Raw genomic sequence first — 19,164 nt, 5'->3', positions numbered from 1 at the left:
CCTCTGAAACATCCAAATCATTTTGGAAAGTTTCTGAAATCTTGTGGAAGGCCCATTTAATTTTGGAGCTGCTTCAGAGCTGTTCTGGAGGCCTGCATTTCATTTTAGATTCAGTGTTTTGACTGTCAAAATTTCTGCATCTGAAACACAATGAAACAGCTGTCAAAATGTCTCACAGCCCTAGCTGCCAGCACTTGGTAGCTGTGCTGACACCAGAGGCAGCTGCCAGCATGTGGTGGCCATCTTAAGGGTTCATCCCCTGACCCCCCTTCACAGCTCTGCCCAGCCCTCCCCTGCCTGGGAGCCCATGCCCAGCATAGGGACAGTATGCAGCGGCTTCTTCTTGAACTACTCTGACTCTCCATACTACCCCTGCCCCTGCCCCTGCCTCTGCCCCTACCACTGCTGGCCATGGTGCTGGTACTGCTGTCCCCACCTCCCCTTCCCTCCCAGGCCCCAGGCACCTGCCAGCTGGGCCCAGGGCATTGGCTGCAAGAGGCTCTGGCTGACTTCTTCCTGCACTCCCTTCTCCAGTTTATCTGCCTCATTGCCCACACCCCACCACCCCAATCCCTTGTCCACCCCCAGCACCAGTCCAGGACACACACATAGGAGAAAGAGTACAAACTTTATTAACAGAACAAAACCCCACCATTCTTCTCCCCTCAACAAACACAGTGCCCCCCCCACACACAGTGTCCCTCCACCACCCTCCCCACCCATCTACAATAAAGAACCTACCCCCCAATTTTCCAAGACACTTCAGGTGTCTGACCCTGTCTCTGAGTTCACCTGTGAGGGGCTCAGGAGTGGGGCTACCCAGGGAAGCATCCCAGTACCCAGGAAGTGGCACTGTGGGTCCAGGGGCCACAGTGGAGTCCAGAGATGCCTGAGGTCAGCAGGTGCCACACCAGCTCCTCAAGGGAGCTTCTGGGGCTATGCTGTGGAGTGATGGGTGGGATCCATGGGCCATGGAAGGCTGATATGGCGGGGCAGGTGCTGGGGGGCATAGGCACAGCCTCTGATGGGTGGCTTCAGCAGCACCACATACTGCCACTCCAGGGCCACCAGCTCAGCCCTGTGGTCTGCATATGCCCAGAGCTGTGCCTCCTCCCAGGCAGCCTCCTGGGTGAGGGTCTCCACCTGCCACACTCACTGGTCTGCTACCCATCCCTCCATGGCCACCACCAGTCACTGGAACAGGTGGATCCAGTCAAGAATGTGGCAATGGTGTTGCTGGCACCTCTGTGTGGCTCCAGCAGTGGTTGGTAGTGGCCTTGCAGCAGCAGTCCTGTGGGCCCCTGCAGCCTCTTCCCCATGTCCAGATGTTGGCCCTGCAGAGGCAAAAGACAGAAGGCTTTTGTGAGAGTTTGCAACATTTGAGATATAAGATGCTCAGCTTCAGGACCCCTGAGCTTCCTGGGCTGAAATCAGGGGGCAGTATCGTGCAGGTTCTTAGAGAACATGGTAAATTGGCTGGGCAGACCTGGGCCCATGTGGGTGCTGCTTGAGCCCTCCATCCCCATTTGGTTCCCAGGGGCTAGCCTCAAGCTGCCTGTCTCCCCCACCCCATTTCCAGGGTGGGCCAAACAAGGCTGCTTGAAGTGCCTGTTGCTGCAGCCCCAGCCCCTGCCAACCTTCCCTCTCCCCCTGCAGTTCCACCACTCTCCTCCACTGCCACCCAGCCCTTGGATCCCACTCTCAGGACACATGGGGCTCCTGAAAAATGGGAGTGAGGTGCTGTCCATGCCCATGCCCTCCCCATAGGGGGCCTCTCCTGGGAAGTATCCCAGGGCCAGCCCTGCAATGCAGTGCCACTGCACCCCAAGTGTGCCCCTGCTGCACATGCTGTGAGCAGTGCACAATGGGCTGTTTGTGCAGGTGGAGGGCTGCCCCAGCCAGTGTGCCCTGCTGATAATGACTCTGCTGGTGTCCCGGGCACAGCTGAACTCCTGGTTTGGGAACCTAAGCTATGACAGCATGGGGGGGCAAGCATGGCCTGCTTCTCAACTTCTGATGCCACCTGGAGGGCTACCTGTCATTGTGCTACATGTTCCTGCCCCTAGCCATCAAGGAGGAGATCACCACCAGGACTGACGCATTCCTCAGCATGTGAGACGCCTGTTTCCACCCATTGATGGGGACACAGCCTACTCAATAAAGTTCTGACCTGTGTCCCACCTCCCTACATGCTGTGCGAGGAATGGAGCTGGGCAGGGTAAGGAGTGGGGGCAGGGGTGGGGACTGGGTCTGGGAGGGCCTAATCCCCAGTATGGGATTTACCATGGGTCTAGGTCTGGCAAGGTTGGAAGCTCAGTGCACGGTTCCCAATGCCAGACAGTGTCCATCTCTGACCAGTGTCTGCAGCCTGTTGTTGGTTGAGAGTTGGCACCAGCCAAAGGTCCCCCCAGGGAGAAGCTGGTGCTGTTGGCAGCTGGTGGTGGTGTGGCTAACTGCTCCTCATAGGTGGCAGTGGGGCAGGGCTGAGGTCAAGGTAGCTGCTGACCAAGGCTCTCCAGGCTGCCAGCAGGCAAAACAGCCAGGGAAGAGTGCAGGGCAGGGTGCTGGAGGTCTGAGGTCCCATCCGCTGGTGATGAGTCACCAGAGATATCAGGGTGGGGTGTGGACGTAGCCTCCTGGGGCACCAAAATTCAGGTCAGCTCTCACATGAAGGGCATGGTCCCAGGGGCCACACCGGAAGGGTGAATGTGGCTGGTCACGACCACCCACTGGACCTGCAGGGCTTTGGCCTTCATGTGGTACCAATGCACCAACTGGGGGTGACTCTGTGCCCACATCCCAGCCTCTAGGACCTCATAAATATGGGCATTTGAGTGCCTGCCCTTGCCAAACTGCCTCAGGACCCCCTTTCCATCCCAAAATACCATAGGGGCATGCACCTCCTCCTACGTCAAGTTTGCATCCCTGAGGCTGTGGAGAGTTGGTGCATGAGGTTGGGGACAAAGCTGGACATGGGGGAGGTGGTGGACATTGTCTGCACACTGGCTGACTGGGGCCTCATGCAGCTGGCACTTTAGTGGGCTGGCAGCAGTATCCCCTATAGGGGCACAGCAGGGAAGTCATAGCTGCATGGTCAAGGCATTTCACCACAGTCTTGCAAGGAGAGATAGGTGGGGGGGGTGGGGAGGAGAGAGGGGGGGGGGGGGGGGGGTGACTCAGCCCTGTAGTAGTGACTAGCAGTAGGCAGCAAGTATCAGCCCTGGTAGCACAGCCAGTAGGGCCAGCACCCCTGGTGGTATCACACGGCTGGGCAAGGGGTGCAGCAAATTGTAGCCCTTTGCAACACTCCCATGTGGCCAGGCAGCAGCTCTGGATTAGGACAGATCTGGCAAACACAGCCTGCAGACTGTCCAGGGCAGAATACAGGGTCTGCTGGGCTCCAGCAGTGAGCACAGGCTCCTGGAGTGTGTGCACCACAGAATGAAATGGCTGCAGGCTTTTCTACCCTGCAGCTATGGGCTCCCAGAGAGCAGGCTGGGCCAGGAGCAGGAGAGGAGGGAAGGCAGGAGCCCTGGGGCTGGGGTCCAGTCAGCCCCCTAGTGGCTGGGGAGACCTAGCTGGGAGTATCTGCATATGCATTAATGCACAGTAATGCACAGTAACTAATTGGGCGCATCACACACTGTGGTGAAGTGTCTCGGGTATGTGGCTATGGCTCCCTTGCCCTGTGGGTGATGCTGCTGCCAGCCCTATAGGGTCAGCATCACAGGGCCAGCCCCCTAGTGGCTGGGAAGATCTAGCTAGGCAGCTCCCACTTTACTGCGCAGTAACATGTCTACAAGTACATTACTGTGCAGTAACTAATTGAGTGTAAATTTGATACCTGCATACAAATTTACACCCACATTGCTGCAATGCACCATATTTTCTGTGCAGTACAGGCATGCACATGTAGACATGTGCCTGTACTGTGGAGTAATTTAGGTTACTTTGAAATAAATGTGCATGTCTAGATGTGCCCACTGTTATCAACATTATATTTCAAGAGTTTTCTCCTTACTTGTCTTAGTTATTTTGACTGCATATTTCATGGTGATGTGTGTTTAGCTCCCGTGTTTCTGACAGAACAGAAGGAAAGGTAGAAAAAGACTGACCAGTTGGAGAAAGATTCTTCTTTCTATCAGATTTGCTTCTCCTTGCTCTGACCTCTAATTTATCATGCATCTTAATGTGCTGGTTGCATTACATAGGATCTAGTTTTCTTCCTTTTCCAAGTTTGGTATTTCCTCTCTGCTTCAAGCACAAATATTTGCAGACTTATCCCTTGACATAGTTGCTTAAAGCAATTAACAGAACTAATATCCAAACAAGAGTCCTCCATAGCACTGGGATTGATATGTTAACCCTCCAGCATAATTTTAACAGGTACTTCTCCCCAGTAATATATATATATATATTTTAGAAACTGTCCTAAAAATAACATTTGTAATACATTTAATCTATAAGCAGAGTTGAATAGACTATTTTATAGTCTTTTCTGCCTGAAGCACTACTATCCAATGGTAAATAGAGTGCATAAAACTGAATAATTAGTTCATCTTAATCTGTCAGGAGAATTACTGCTGTGACCTGTAGGCATCAAGAAACTCACTGAAACATTCAGAATCATTTAATTCCTTTTCAGGTTGTACAAAGGGACTGGATAATGCTTCCTGAAGTGTGATACATATTTCTAGATGACACTGGCCCAAAACCCTACTGTGAAGTGCCTATCTGTTGTAAAAGTAAACTATATTTTTTTCTCAGGGACCATTGTGTGCAGTGACTCTTGTAGCATATGCTTGTTTTAGAGAATTGACAAAAAAGAAAAACAAAGAAACCAATCTTAACAAGTATAAGTAGGAATCTTGATGTTTGAACAATTTCTACCTTTTGAAAGAATTCAGTCATTATTGCTTTGATAGGTTAATTGTAGTTTTACTTTGTGAAGAAACTAGATAAGGTAACTCTTAATTAATATGTGTTTGTATTCGGATCTCCTGACTTAAGTGATATAACATAAAAAGTGGTAGTGATGATTATACTCTTAGTGCTTCAGAGATAAGGTAGCTAAGTGTTTGTCACTTGAATTTCACTTGAATTTTCCATCATCAACATTTGAGTTTATTACATTCTAATTGATAGTATTTTTGTGCCTCTTGACTACTCACATTTTCCCCATAGTCATTTGAAAACTCTAATGGTACAGGAGGGCTAATTCTGATAGAAGAACTCAGTGTAGACCTCATAAGAAAGGACACCTTAACATATGATACCGAGGAAATTTCTTTGAGACAGTATTTATTATTTTCTGGCCAGTCACCCATATAGGGTCAGAGTCATAAAAGGTCTCATGCTGTCATGTTTCAGGTGACAGTAACCATTGATTTAACTGGAAACTTAAAAAAAATTAAATACTAATAAAATGTCACATCAGTTAAAAGGACAGTTATCATGCATACAGGCATTTACTAGAGATAAAATACAGAAAAAAAAAAGAAAACTCTAGGAAGCAGCTCACTGTAGATGACCCAAATTCTCCTGACATACTGTTCTGCTCTACTGGACATCTAGACTATCATCTCTAAGCTTCATCAAATTACTGATCACATGCTCATTTTTTGTCATCAAAACTATACCCAATAACTGCTGATTTGGATCTGTGTTTGTGGTTTTTTACATGTCATTGGCAGTGAGAGGGAATGCCTGAGTATGCAAGAGAAATAAATGATGCTTTGTGCACCTACTTCTTTGCTTTGTGATTTGGATGAAGAATTAGAAAATGGCTTGTTGAACTGAGGGAATGCAGTGCTATGTACAGTTGTTGTTCACCTATCAATTTGCTCAGTTAAAAAGTATCAAACTGCCTTAAAAATGTAATTAAAAACTTTGGATAGGACTCTGCTCCTTTCTACTTTTCCAAGCATTTACACATCACCTTGTATTTGCATTTATATGCACTCATGCTTGTCAGGGCTTCAGCTCATATTAATTTTTAGAATAATGATACATAACATGTAGGTATAATATGGAAAAAAATTGAATTATTCGTTAAGGAGTTACTTGTTGGTTGGTTGCTTTTCCCCATGTGGAATCCATCTTGGACTACATATGACAGGGGAAAGCAAAGGGAGATAAGCAAAGGAAATATTGCTTCAGGCCTCAGCCAAAGTTAAATTCATTTAATCAAATATAATATTCTCCATTAGAATAACAATTCTATTGGTCATAATACAGAACTCTCAACCTTCTGTTGTCAATTATTACAAGAGGGAAAAAATGATGTATGATGGGTGGTACTACCAGGTTTTGGAATGAGGCTTTGTGTTACCCATCGGTAGCTTCTGTTCTCTTGTTTGGACCTCAAAAGTGGGAGGCCTTAGGCAATGAGGCTGATCATGTCCACCCAAACTCTTCCTCCTCAAGTCCATTTACGTATGCTAAAAGGTGGAAGTTTGCTTAGGAGGCTGCTCTGGACTCATCCCGGTCACCTACTTCGGATGTCTCAGTCTCTGGCTCTGGACATTGGTCAGACATTAGCAACTAGTGTGCAGCAACCTTGTGGGAAAACTTCCAGCTCTGGAATATGTTTGCACACATGTGGGTGGAGCCTGCTCAGTTCTGTCCTTTCTGTGGCCTGCCATTTATGTGGTAGAGTCAAGTCCTTAGAGTCATTATGCTTTCCTAGGGGCCTGTAGTGGACCTTGACAAGGCTTATTACTGGAACTTGTCTCTAGTGCATTATGGAATAGAGAAGATCCCACACAACTTACTGATTCATTTGATGCACTGGCTGGGGGAGTATTTAGTTGATTACATGATTTCACAATGATTGCACACTTAACTCATACAACAGAATTTTATTTTAAAATTCTTTGCTACGCAAATAACAGTGCTTAGCTTTAAGAAATACCACAAACATTAAGAACACAATAACTACATATATCAGAAACAATGCTCCAAATGCACTTCCTTCCCAAACAATGTTATAAGAATTAGTATTACAAAAACAACTACAATTACAACTAAAAGTTAAATTTGAATCAATACTTTATTTTCATAATATACTAACAATCCTAGAATTCTGAGAAGTCAAACACCTAAATATGGTTTCATTCCTCAGTAGTACAATTTAATGGGCTGGCCTCAGTAGTACAGTTCAATGGGCTAGCCTCAGCAGTGATAGGAACAAGTACCCTTCCTTTAGTCCCACTCGGGCGCTCTGCGGCTTCAGCGTGAACTAAGAGATTCATGTTCACGGAGAGGGTGGTTCAGGTGATCAGTCTGATCCGGCCTTCACTTGCAATTCTTCCTTCGTTGTTCTGCAAGTGAGGTTACCAAATTGGGACAGTAGGTTACGGTTTTTATTGAGTGAGTTGCCGTCTTGGGCCCCTCCTACCCAAACCTGCCACTACTCCCAAATTTGGGCTCGGATCTTAACAGATTTCTGCTGGGTTCAGCTTCTTTTGTTGACCATTTAGTTAGTTTGGGGAAATTCCACACCACTGCAGTGACCTTTCTTTCCAATCTCTTCAAAAGCCCCTAGGGTTTGATTTGTCGGAATGTGGGATGTTTGCTTAAGGGTCATTTTTAGGTTAACTTTGTTAAAGGCCTCTAAAGATAAAATTCAAGAACCAGGACCTTCCACACGTAGGCCAAAACAATGGCCTAGATAAGAAGATGAATCTTTGTCTTTTTTCTAAACTGGCTAATGGGCAACTATTACAAATATTCAAATATTACATTCAATATGACAGAACTCTTCAATAAATTCCTTTTCCGTGGTTGCCAGGGCATACACAAATCCCATCACCTGGCATCCATTGTCAACCTCGTGAGTGAGAAAAAAAAAAAAAATTATATATATATATATATATATATTAATGTCTGGCTACCCTGCCTTCATCCCTGATTTAAAGCCCCTGACAGACATTACATTTAAGTGATTAACTGATAATCATATCTTAAGTAGTGACCTGGCCACACAGTCAATCAATTAATGGTGTGATAAAATGAGGAATAAGCCACGAAGTTATTTTGGGCAATAACTTTGTGGCTAGTGCTTATCGCATCTTTAATTGAATGTCAGTGCCAAACATCTGGAACATATGGGATTATGCTTCAGAGGCTAGGAGGCTCCTCAGCTAATTGGGTCTCCCAGCCAGGGAGCACACCATATGCTCCTGCAGTTGGGAGTCTTGGTTAACTGATTGCAGCTTCCAGGTGTGGGAGGACATAGTGCACTCACCAAACTGGGAATTTCAATCAGTGACTGCGGCTCCCATCCACAGGAGTACATGTACTGCTCCCACAGCTGGCAGCAGAGCTTGCTACTTGCCAGCACAGGGTGGAGTCTAGGCAATGTGGCCCAGTAGGATCTGATGCAGGATTCCACAATCAGGTCCTGCCATATGCATGTGGCACAGCAGAAAGCACAATTGATAGGATCCTGCATCGGATTTTATCACACCTTTAACTTTAACTTCCATTGGGGTCTAATAATTCATCTCAAGTTATGTAGGCCTGATATATGCAGCGTGATTGAAGAAGAAATTTGGTGAAAGTAGCAGTCATGTATAGAGACGGATATAAAACTTTAGTGATCCAATAACCAAGCCTCGTAGTTTCTCGCCAACATCGAAGAGGTGTGTGTGTTGGGGGTGGGGGGAGGAGGAGGGGAGTTATTAATTATATTGGAATAATACATCACAGATATGCATACCAGGTGCACAAATGGCAACTTCTCATAATATACTTCAAAATATTTGATTATATTGTAAATGACTGCTTAATATATTCCTTTCCTGGAAGAATAACAGAATTTCATAAGGCATGTCCTGCAGCTCTTGAATAATTATCAAAGCTCTGGTCTTATATTAAAACAAAATATCTAAATTAATGATATTTACTGGATAAGAAAGAGGCTAGACTATAAAACCAGTTCCTGCCCTTATGTCACTCCCTTTCTGTGCAGTTTCCAGGATCTATCCCAAATTTTGTCCTTTTAAAATTCACCCAGGGTGTAAGATCAGCAAGATTTTCACACACACACATACATGCACACAAACACACACACACTTTCATGTAAATGGCATGGCATCATGGCATTATATCAAAAGCTATTTAATCTCACTGTCTTTCAAAATCTACCTGGAAATTGGGAAACTTCAAATCTACTTCATTTCATTCACACTACCACTTGTTTGCAGTGTTCATCTGCTGTCTTCATTGGACAGACAGGGAAATCTGTAGATGTAAAATGCATAAACACTGGTCTGATATCAGCTGCAGAAAGACCAAAGGCTATGTCAGAACACTTTGACCTCCATAGACACTCCATTGTTGACCTCAGGCAGCAACATTTTGAACATCAGTTTGAACAGGAAATTGTGGAACAAGAAATGATCCACAGACTAGACTGTGTTAAGTATGGTTTAAACAGGAAGTGCAGACAAAAGTGACAATTTTCACCTGATCTGGCCACATAAAGTAACTTATAGCTGTGACCAAACACAAGTGCTCAGCTGCAAACAGCTTAAAAATGGCCGACTGGGTGAAAATTGACCCCTCATTATGTGAGGTATTAAAGATGTTACAAAATGTAGCATCTTTTGTAACTTGTGTCTATGGAGCTCCTAGCCTGTCGCTGTTTTCAGAATGGGCAGTTTTCACCCACCCCACTCTTCAACACCAGCTGGGGAGCCCCAAGAATGAGCTCCCTCTGCTGCCTTCCCCCCTCTCCCCACCATTCTGAAAATAGTGAGCGCTGGGCATTGCTTTAGGAACCTGATTGCAGGCTCCCAGCTGATGCTAGTTTCCCCTCCCCCCTGGAACCAGCAAACTTCTGTTTGGTCTGGGGTAAGGTTGTAACTCGGAACACTTTGCAAAAATCATTCTGAGTTACAGCTGGGAGCCACACTTCTGTCTGCACCCAGGGACTAAACAGGTTAAATAAGGAATTCTTATCTCATTAACTGGATTAGCTTTTGCAACCCCTTTGTTCCTATGGGTTCTTTGCTTGCTTGCTTTTCTCCCTGCTTGTCCCTTTGCCCCCCTCCCTCTTTCCTCACCTTTTGAATTCACACACAAACACACACACACTTTCATGTAAATGGCATGGCATCATGGCATTATATCAAAAGCTATTTAATCTCACTGTCTTTCAAAATCTACCTGGAAATTGGGAAACTTCAAATCTACTTCATTTCATTCACACTACCACTTGTTTGCAGTGTTCATCTGCTGTCTTCATTGGACAGACAGGGAAATCTGTAGATGTAAAATGCATAAACACTGGTCTGATATCAGCTGCAGAAAGACCAAAGGCTATGTCAGAACACTTTGACCTCCATAGACACTCCATTGTTGACCTCAGGCAGCAACATTTTGAACATCAGTTTGAACAGGAAATTGTGGAACAAGAAATGATCCACAGACTAGACTGTGTTAAGTATGGTTTAAACAGGAAGTGCAGACAAAAGTGACAATTTTCACCTGATCTGGCCACATAAAGTAACTTATAGCTGTGACCAAACACAAGTGCTCAGCTGCAAACAGCTTAAAAATGGCCGACTGGGTGAAAATTGACCCCTCATTATGTGAGGTATTAAAGATGTTACAAAATGTAGCATCTTTTGTAACTTGTGTCTATGGAGCTCCTAGCCTGTCGCTGTTTTCAGAATGGGCAGTTTTCACCCACCCCACTCTTCAACACCAGCTGGGGAGCCCCAAGAATGAGCTCCCTCTGCTGCCTTCCCCCCTCTCCCCACCATTCTGAAAATAGTGAGCGCTGGGCATTGCTTTAGGAACCTGATTGCAGGCTCCCAGCTGATGCTAGTTTCCCCTCCCCCCTGGAACCAGCAAACTTCTGTTTGGTCTGGGGTAAGGTTGTAACTCGGAACACTTTGCAAAAATCATTCTGAGTTACAGCTGGGAGCCACACTTCTGTCTGCACCCAGGGACTAAACAGGTTAAATAAGGAATTCTTATCTCATTAACTGGATTAGCTTTTGCAACCCCTTTGTTCCTATGGGTTCTTTGCTTGCTTGCTTTTCTCCCTGCTTGTCCCTTTGCCCCCCTCCCTCTTTCCTCACCTTTTGAATTCAAATCATTCACTCCACTTTATACACTGCTCTAGGCTGTCATTTCACAGCATCTGATGATGTGAACTCTAGTTCATGAAAGGTTGTGTTCTATATGTATTCTTACTTAGGAAAAAAGAGTGTACTAACAAAATCATATACCAGTTGCTATAACAGAGCCAAGGTAGAGCCCTTCTATAACATTGCTTATTAAAGATTAGTAAATAATTCACAAACATATTATACATCCAATAATTAACTTCAATATATTTCATTAAATTTTAAACAGTATTCTCAAAATATCCTGCTTCATCTCAGCTCTGGGCGAAGAGCATCAAATTAAAATGCACTTTTCAATTAAAACAATATTTTTTTTTCAACCAGTTCTCATATAAGAATAAATTGCAATTCATGCATGGATGAGATTTCAGGACATTTAGAAGAAACAACTTGAGAAAAGGACAAACAACCAATGGATGAACTCGAGCTTGTCTTATTGACATTACTGGATAGATTTATATTGTATTTAAATATCAGTTTTGTAAAGATGCATGTAATGAATCCTGTCACTATGAAAGCCAGCTCTTAGTAAAAAGGTTACAATTCCCTATTTTCATGCTTTTTAAAAAAATGTCTTACTTTAGTTCAGATCCCTGCTATGACAAATTCCAAAACAAGAGTGAAAAGGTGTTCTGCAGATGGTTTTGTGCCCAACTGCAGGTCTAGATAGAAAAATTTGGAGACTCTTTTTACCTGCATCCACCAACAACAGTCTCCAGCAAAATGTCCACCAAGAGGAAACAACAAAAATGATATTTCCTGGTTCTGACATGCCTCCTTTTTACCTTGCTCAAAAGTTAGGCAGAGATCAATGTTATTTCATAGGTTCCCCATGAAAGTGATGTTGAAAATGTTGCTCATTTTTGTTCATGGGCAAAGGAATTGTTCAGGCTTGGGGATATGTATCTTTGCTTATCTAAATAGAAGTGTTGATAAAATATTTAGAGCACAGATGTTTCCCATGCTTCCTTCCTGCTGGTAAGAAAGTCGCCTTGTCAATATAAATTTAGCTTTGGTGCCTTTGGGAGTTGAAAGAATTTGATTTCTTAGTTTTTGTGTAGCTGAACTGATATGCTCCTGGAATGAGAAAGATTCTTCTCTCTGCTAGGCCAATGAAAATACAGAGTAGACCCACTTATGGCAGTGGTCTATCTCCAGTTTATATAACAGGAACTGAAAGCATAGTCTGGGCCATAAACTGTATTTCTGTAAACTCACTACTTTTCTATATTTTCTTGCATGCTTTCCTTTATTAAATGTTTTTTCTCTTTAAAAAAGTCTTGTATTAGCCTCTTTGAGACATAGTGTCACTTGTCTACGCTTGACAGGATTAACATTCCATCTTGCTGCTTTTAAAATTAATTATCCCTACCATCTTGTAGAATAGAAATATGTAAATGACCCTGTTGCCTGAAGCTTTGGATTTATTTTCCATTACATTTTTTATGTAAATAAGTGACCAACCATTCAAAATGAAAGACAATACATACTGTGGGTACATCTATACATGCACTTTACTGCAGAGCTGACTAAATAGCTCCACAGTAATGCATCATTCTCTACATGTGCACCCATTTTAGGGCACAGTAAATTAACTCCACCGTAGGATAGTATGTCTGGGACAAGTACTATCTTATAGCAGAGTAATTTTCATTGCATCAATGCACATGTAGATAGTGACCAGGGCTGGCTAGGGCACAAGGCTGCTAGAGTGTGAGGCCTGGCTAGCCCCACACTGTAGCACCCTCATGCCCCAGCCAAGCTATCCACTGCCCTCTTCCATAACCTGAATGCTCCTTTTTGTAGAAATCATTTAATAATTGCAATACGTTACACTATCCCATAATCAAACTGTTGGGTGGGACCAGCTGTTTGGGAAACTCCACATCACCAAGTTCATAGATCACTTGACAAACTTCCCTATAAATAATACGGAGATGGAGGTCATGGGAAAGGCAAAGATGTTTTGCATTTGGAGAATCTGGAGAAACCAGAAAAGTCTTACTGAACTACCACTCCTTTTTTTTTTTTTTCCTGGATCCCTTCTCCTAGCAAAGTGTCTTTCCCAAGAAGAAATAAGTTAATGATGATAGAGGCATTTTGAACTACACTGCTTTAAATTTATGATCTGCCCAAATGTAAGGGATAGCAAGTCATTGAACTGCTTTTGAAGCATCCACTGTGAGTCACATGCTTCTTCCTGATTCACCTACTATTCTGAGAAGGAAATAAGCTGAATAGGATCTAAACTCTGCCACCCAGTGCACTGTGGTGGCAGAACAAATCTGCCTTATTCCCATATACTTCACTTGCATGGGGATGGAAAATATAGTTCTGTCGAGCCTGCTAACCTCATATACAGGATACAAGAAAGCATGGTGCTCTTTAAACTCCTTACTCACTTGCATTAGCAGACAGCTGGGCAAAATCTGGACTTGTGATATTAATTACTAGTATATTATAGAATTTTTACAACTAGATCTTCAACATTTTCAATATTGGCAAAAAGAAAAATGATCTACAACATTTGAGTTTCTTCTTTTAAGAAGTGCTAATTATTATTTTATTTCTTGTTCTTGTAACTGCACCACCCAAAAAGCTGAGTCAGATCTCATGATAGTGGATGCTTTGCAAAACATCCAAATAGGCAGCTCTTGCCCTGAAGAGTTTGTAATGCAACTAATTTATTGTTATATTTTATTTAAAAGTTAAGACAGTGTCTAGTCATAAAATGTGTGAGAGCAGATTAATAAATCAACTTGCTAATATGAAGAGGTAATTACAATGCAATTTACATGAAAACTTGATAGAACCAGAAAGGCTAAATAATTTGAAAGCTACCAGGCTAAGTGTCAAACAGATTCTAAGTTATGCATATGGTAGCAGCTGTCTACATTTTTTAATATGGAAAAAATGGTTGGATTCTAGGATCATACAATACTCATCTTCAAAGCCATGAAATACAGATACATTATATCTGTATATAACTGTAATAGACTGTTTAAATGAGATAAGAGGTAAGGGTTCCTTGCGATGATACCGTGTTTTAGACCAACTGCATAGTTGAGAATACAAGAGCTGAAGAAGAATATCTTGAATTTGAAAGCTTGTCTAATTCTGGGCCAACTTCAGAGTTGGTCCAATAAAAGATGTCACTCTAAAAAATCCTTCCCTCTCACATAATTCCTGGACTATCTATCACAGCTACAGCATCCCACTAACACTACTAAAAATAGTTAAATATGAGAAGTTTTTCAACTTTTTAAATATCAGATGATGAAAAAAATAATCCCCTAATAATTTAGTATTAATACTGAATTATAGCTGGCGTAATAACTTGGTTGACTATCAACTGTGGGCATGTCTATACATGCACATTCACTACATGGTAACCAAAATTACTGCATAATATGGGTGCACATCTACATGTGCACCCCTGTATTGTGCAGTAAATATGGCAACTTATGCTGACTTGGGCGTAATTTGATACCTGCAAATTTATGAGCGATTAGTTACTGCACAGTAACACTGTGTGTGGACTGACTTTGGACTGAAGTTAGTCCCAAGTCAGTCCACACACAATGTTAATGAACTAGAATGCCTGCATGTTTAGACACCGACCTATTCCCACTTACTGCGCAGTAAATTTAAGCTGGCATAAATGCATGTGTAGACATGCCCTGGTAATATGATACACAGAGAACTAAAGTCTGCCCTCAGTTGGGTTAAGTTTACACAGATACAACTTGATAGACTAAAATTGTGCCATTCTGTTTTTACAGTGCTATAAATAAGAGCAAGTTGTGACCTTCTGAATTTAGTATTTAAAAAAGTAGAGAGAGATCAATTTTTAGATAGATTTTTACAGTTTTCTCCCTTATTGCTGTAGCTATTGGGATGCAATACTTTCAAGTAGAGAACTTTATGGACTCTCCGTTTCTGCATGATTCAAGAAATCATTAGGTTAGGTGATAGTGTTTCTAATTGCAAGTCACAATGCCAGAGGAGCGAAGGAGCCTCTCTGTGTAATTTCTTTATGTATATTTTATTTCCTAAATTTATTTTACACATTGTATAATCGTTTAAAAGTCCATACCAAATGAAGGCAGATTCTAGTCAAGAACTTCAATGGGCTTTGGATTAGGCCTTAAACTTGCTGAAAATCTTCCCATTAATTTAAATGTGTTTTGGGTTAAAGACTTTTCTGTCCCTTCACCTCTTCCAGTGAAATGCATTTGTTTCCCTAACACACAATTCTTTCTCAGTGCCCCTTCACATGGAATACCCTCTTGACTATAATTTACTGAACTCTTGTCCCAGTGGATTCCAGCCCTTTTCATTAGTGTTCCTAGGCTGTCACAAGCTGCTCATGCAGTAAGCTGAGCTATCACAGCATGACACAAAAAAGTTATGTCCACTTCTTAACTCACAATAAGGTGTTTTCAGTGGTAACTAGAATATTTCCTTATGTCTTATACACTTTGTTGCCTGTAGACAAAAAAATATGTAGTACTTCAGATTAAAAAAATTCACAAATCATTCCAGGTGATCATAATATTATAAATATTAAAATAATCAAAACTAACTAAATAAAAAAAAACCCCAAATCCAACACAGCCCCCTCTAATCCTCTAGATTCCTTTTTCTGTTAAGAACCCTAGTTGTAACCAGAAAAAAAACAAAAAAAAGGACTGTTAGATTCTTAAACATATTTTTTTTGTTTTTAGCATACAGTATGTTAATATAAACCTTTATCATAAAATGACCATTCAAAGGAGGAGTAAATACACTGAACCATGGCTATACATAGTATTATCTCTTTCTGTGAAAAGTTCACAACTTGTTTCCAACTCGGGCATATTCTTTGTCCCCCGAATTGCTGCAGAACCCCTCTACTCAAGCGTTGAACAGTGATTATTCTCTGTACAGAGAAACTGTTTTCTGTAGACCTACTTCAAAATCAGCTTGTTAACCCTGAAATGAAAAATACTGTTTTTCCCTCACTCATGCAGGTGTGACTCCTACTTCGGTTAGTTGAAACTCAATAACTGACAACAAGATCTCTCTCCAGAGTTCTCTAATCTGATGTTCAGAAACTATGCACTATCAGTAATTTACAACCCAAAGGACTGGTTACATGTGAGAACATAACATAACAGGAAGAGCAATGGGTGTAGCAAGATAAGATGAAGTAGTCAGTGAAAAGCTTCCCTTATATTTTAACACAACAACCTAATAGTCACTTTGTCTGCTATATATACAATCCCCAGGATCCTTCCTTCTTGGTTGCTACTTACTTTTTCTTAGTGGTTGCTCAATAAATAAATAAATCATCAAATGGCTGTTAGGTACGCTCCATAAATCATTTCTACCCTCTTGGCCCAGCTTTAAATCGATTTATACCCTGGCATCTCATTCTCAACTCATTTACAGCAGCGTAATTTCCCCATCTTCACCTTCTTTTAAATGAGGTTGCCTTGCAAATGAAGTTAAAGTAGAATCAGGAGTAGAATCTTGCATCTGTTTTAGTAGATTTGAATTTTCTCTATTGTTTTTAAATGATGGACACCACTTATTCTATCCAATTCAGCTGTATTCAGAGGCCACACACCTAACATTTGCCAAATAAAAAGAAAAATAACATCAGGATGAGATTATCATTAAATAAAATAACATGATATTATATTTAAGAAACTGCAAGAAAAATGTGGATAAAAAGACATTGGCAATTACTGGCCAGTGCTCTCACAGTATTTGATTCAGGATTTACAATAGCCACTGGCACACACTTCTTGTACTGTAATATAAGGAAAATGAGTGATAGAGGTTAGGGGAGAGGCATGTGAAACAAATTCTCTCCTTATTAACAGAGTACAAGAAATCCTCTTGATAGCTGTGAAAGGAAACAATGGGATATTTCTTGTCAGATACATGAATAATGTATCCAAATCTTGCTAAAACAATAGGTATAACTGAAACTTAAAATTGGCCCACAATGTCCTCTTATAATTTATACCACCTCATTGTATCCAGCATATATTGTTAACTACCAAACTCTAAAGAAAAACTCCCTTGTTCTTTCATACTGTAGGATAGATCCTGAGAACTGAGGAGAGATCAGCTTTTATAACCATACTTAAGTTAATGTAGTCATTTGTTACTTTACCTGTTTGAAGGTGAACCCATCACATGGATGAAAAATTGATAGCCAGAGATAAATTCATTGCAACTGATCCCAAAAGAGCTGTGTAAGGAATGAATTTGACCCATACCCAGCAAAAATTCTAAATTAAATCTCTTGCACATTTTATTTAGTCTAAAATTATATTTCATTAAGATACAAGCTAAGGGGATTTAATTATATGAACTTTTTACTTCAGCTATATCCAGGTGATATCAGTAGTAGCTAAAAGATTTTCTTCTGCATGATAGTGATTGGGTAGCTTATGTGAAGTTGGTGATCTTAAATTTCACTTGAACAAATGTTGATATCACAAACACAACATGAGAATTAGCATTTACAGGTTATCGTAAGACAGTCCTTTGCCTCTCTACTATGATTACCTGTGAATGCTAATTCTCATGTTGTATTTGTGATACCAACATTTGCTCAAGTGAAATTTAAGATCATCAACTTCACAAGGGCCACCCAATCACTATCATGCAGAAAAAAACTTTTTAGAAGAGATTTAATTTAGATTTTTTTTATAAGTGTGGGGCAAATTCATTCCTTACACAGCTCCTTTGGGATCAGTTGCAATGAATTTATCTCTGGCTGTCAAATATATATGTATTTATACACACACAAATATCTAGAAAGGGAATTACCCTCTCTCTACTAAAAGGTTACCTCACCAGGTAATGATAGAAGAAGATAAGGTTTTCTGTTAGGAAGCCTTGCCCTGTCACTGCTGCTCATTTACTTGTTTTTTTTTCCTCTGGGGCTAATGATCTAGTACTTTTAAATAAATTAAAATCACCAAAAATACTTTTTGTTTGTTTGTTTGTTTGTTTGTTTTTAAATAAGAGGGAAAGAATATTCACAAGATGTAATACAATATCCATTTGTTCTCAGGACAATGATTTCAAAAAGCACATTCATCAATAATTTAGAAAGTATTAATATCTTAAGGCTGAATAGAAATTAAGAGGTATTGGTATGCAAATAATTTAGTATCAGATAAAAGATAATAGAGTGTTGCTGTGCATAAGCTAGTTCACAGTACAAAACCATCTGAACCCCATGGTAAGCGAAAGCTAAATTGCAGTTGTTTAGCTCTCATGGAAGAGGCAAGTGGAAGCTAACCTATGGCAAAAGTGTGCACATGCACAGAATAGCTGATGAATGGTAAAGCTATGCGCCTTTTAATCCATGGTATATTGCGATTTTACCCTTAGATTCTTATCTTAGCATTCTATGATCAAAACTGAATTTCCTATTATAGAAAGAAATTTCATTTCTAGGTGGATGCAAACTTTTAAATTATAACCCAAAGAAAGAAGTGATGCCCAATATATTTGGTATAGCTGAACTGATTTCACTTTGCTTCATATCAGCCATGCTGAGATCCCAGACAGGTATTGCAATGGAAATATATCAAAACCCTTTCTCATAGCTCTGTTGTTCTGAACTTTAACAATAATAACCCTGTCTAACAAGATTCTTGCTGATCCAATTTGACTATGAATTTGAGAGATCAGAATAAAAATTAGTTTGAATGCAGGAACTGTGTCACTAGGTAGTTGTGTTTGTTTGTTTAATGAAAGCGACTGAATTCATTTAAGGAATTTATTAAGATATTGACTTGTTTAGTGAATCAGGCTTTATGAACAAAGGCGACTAAGGTCTGGAACCTTTTGTAAGAAGGAGCCCCAAATTGCTTTTCAATGAGAAGTAGCTGATGGATTCTTTATTTATTTATTTTTTTAGAGGCTTGAATGTAAGATTGTAGTGGAGCCAGATGGAGTTTGTAAACAAGGAACCTCTCACTGTGCTGTACAATTATTTTGTTGTTGTAATTTT

Source organism: Alligator sinensis, unplaced genomic scaffold (assembly GCF_000455745.1).
Source record: "Alligator sinensis unplaced genomic scaffold, ASM45574v1 scaffold956_1, whole genome shotgun sequence".
Taxonomy (NCBI): Eukaryota; Metazoa; Chordata; order Crocodylia; family Alligatoridae; genus Alligator; species Alligator sinensis.
This window is presented reverse-complemented; position numbering follows the sequence as displayed.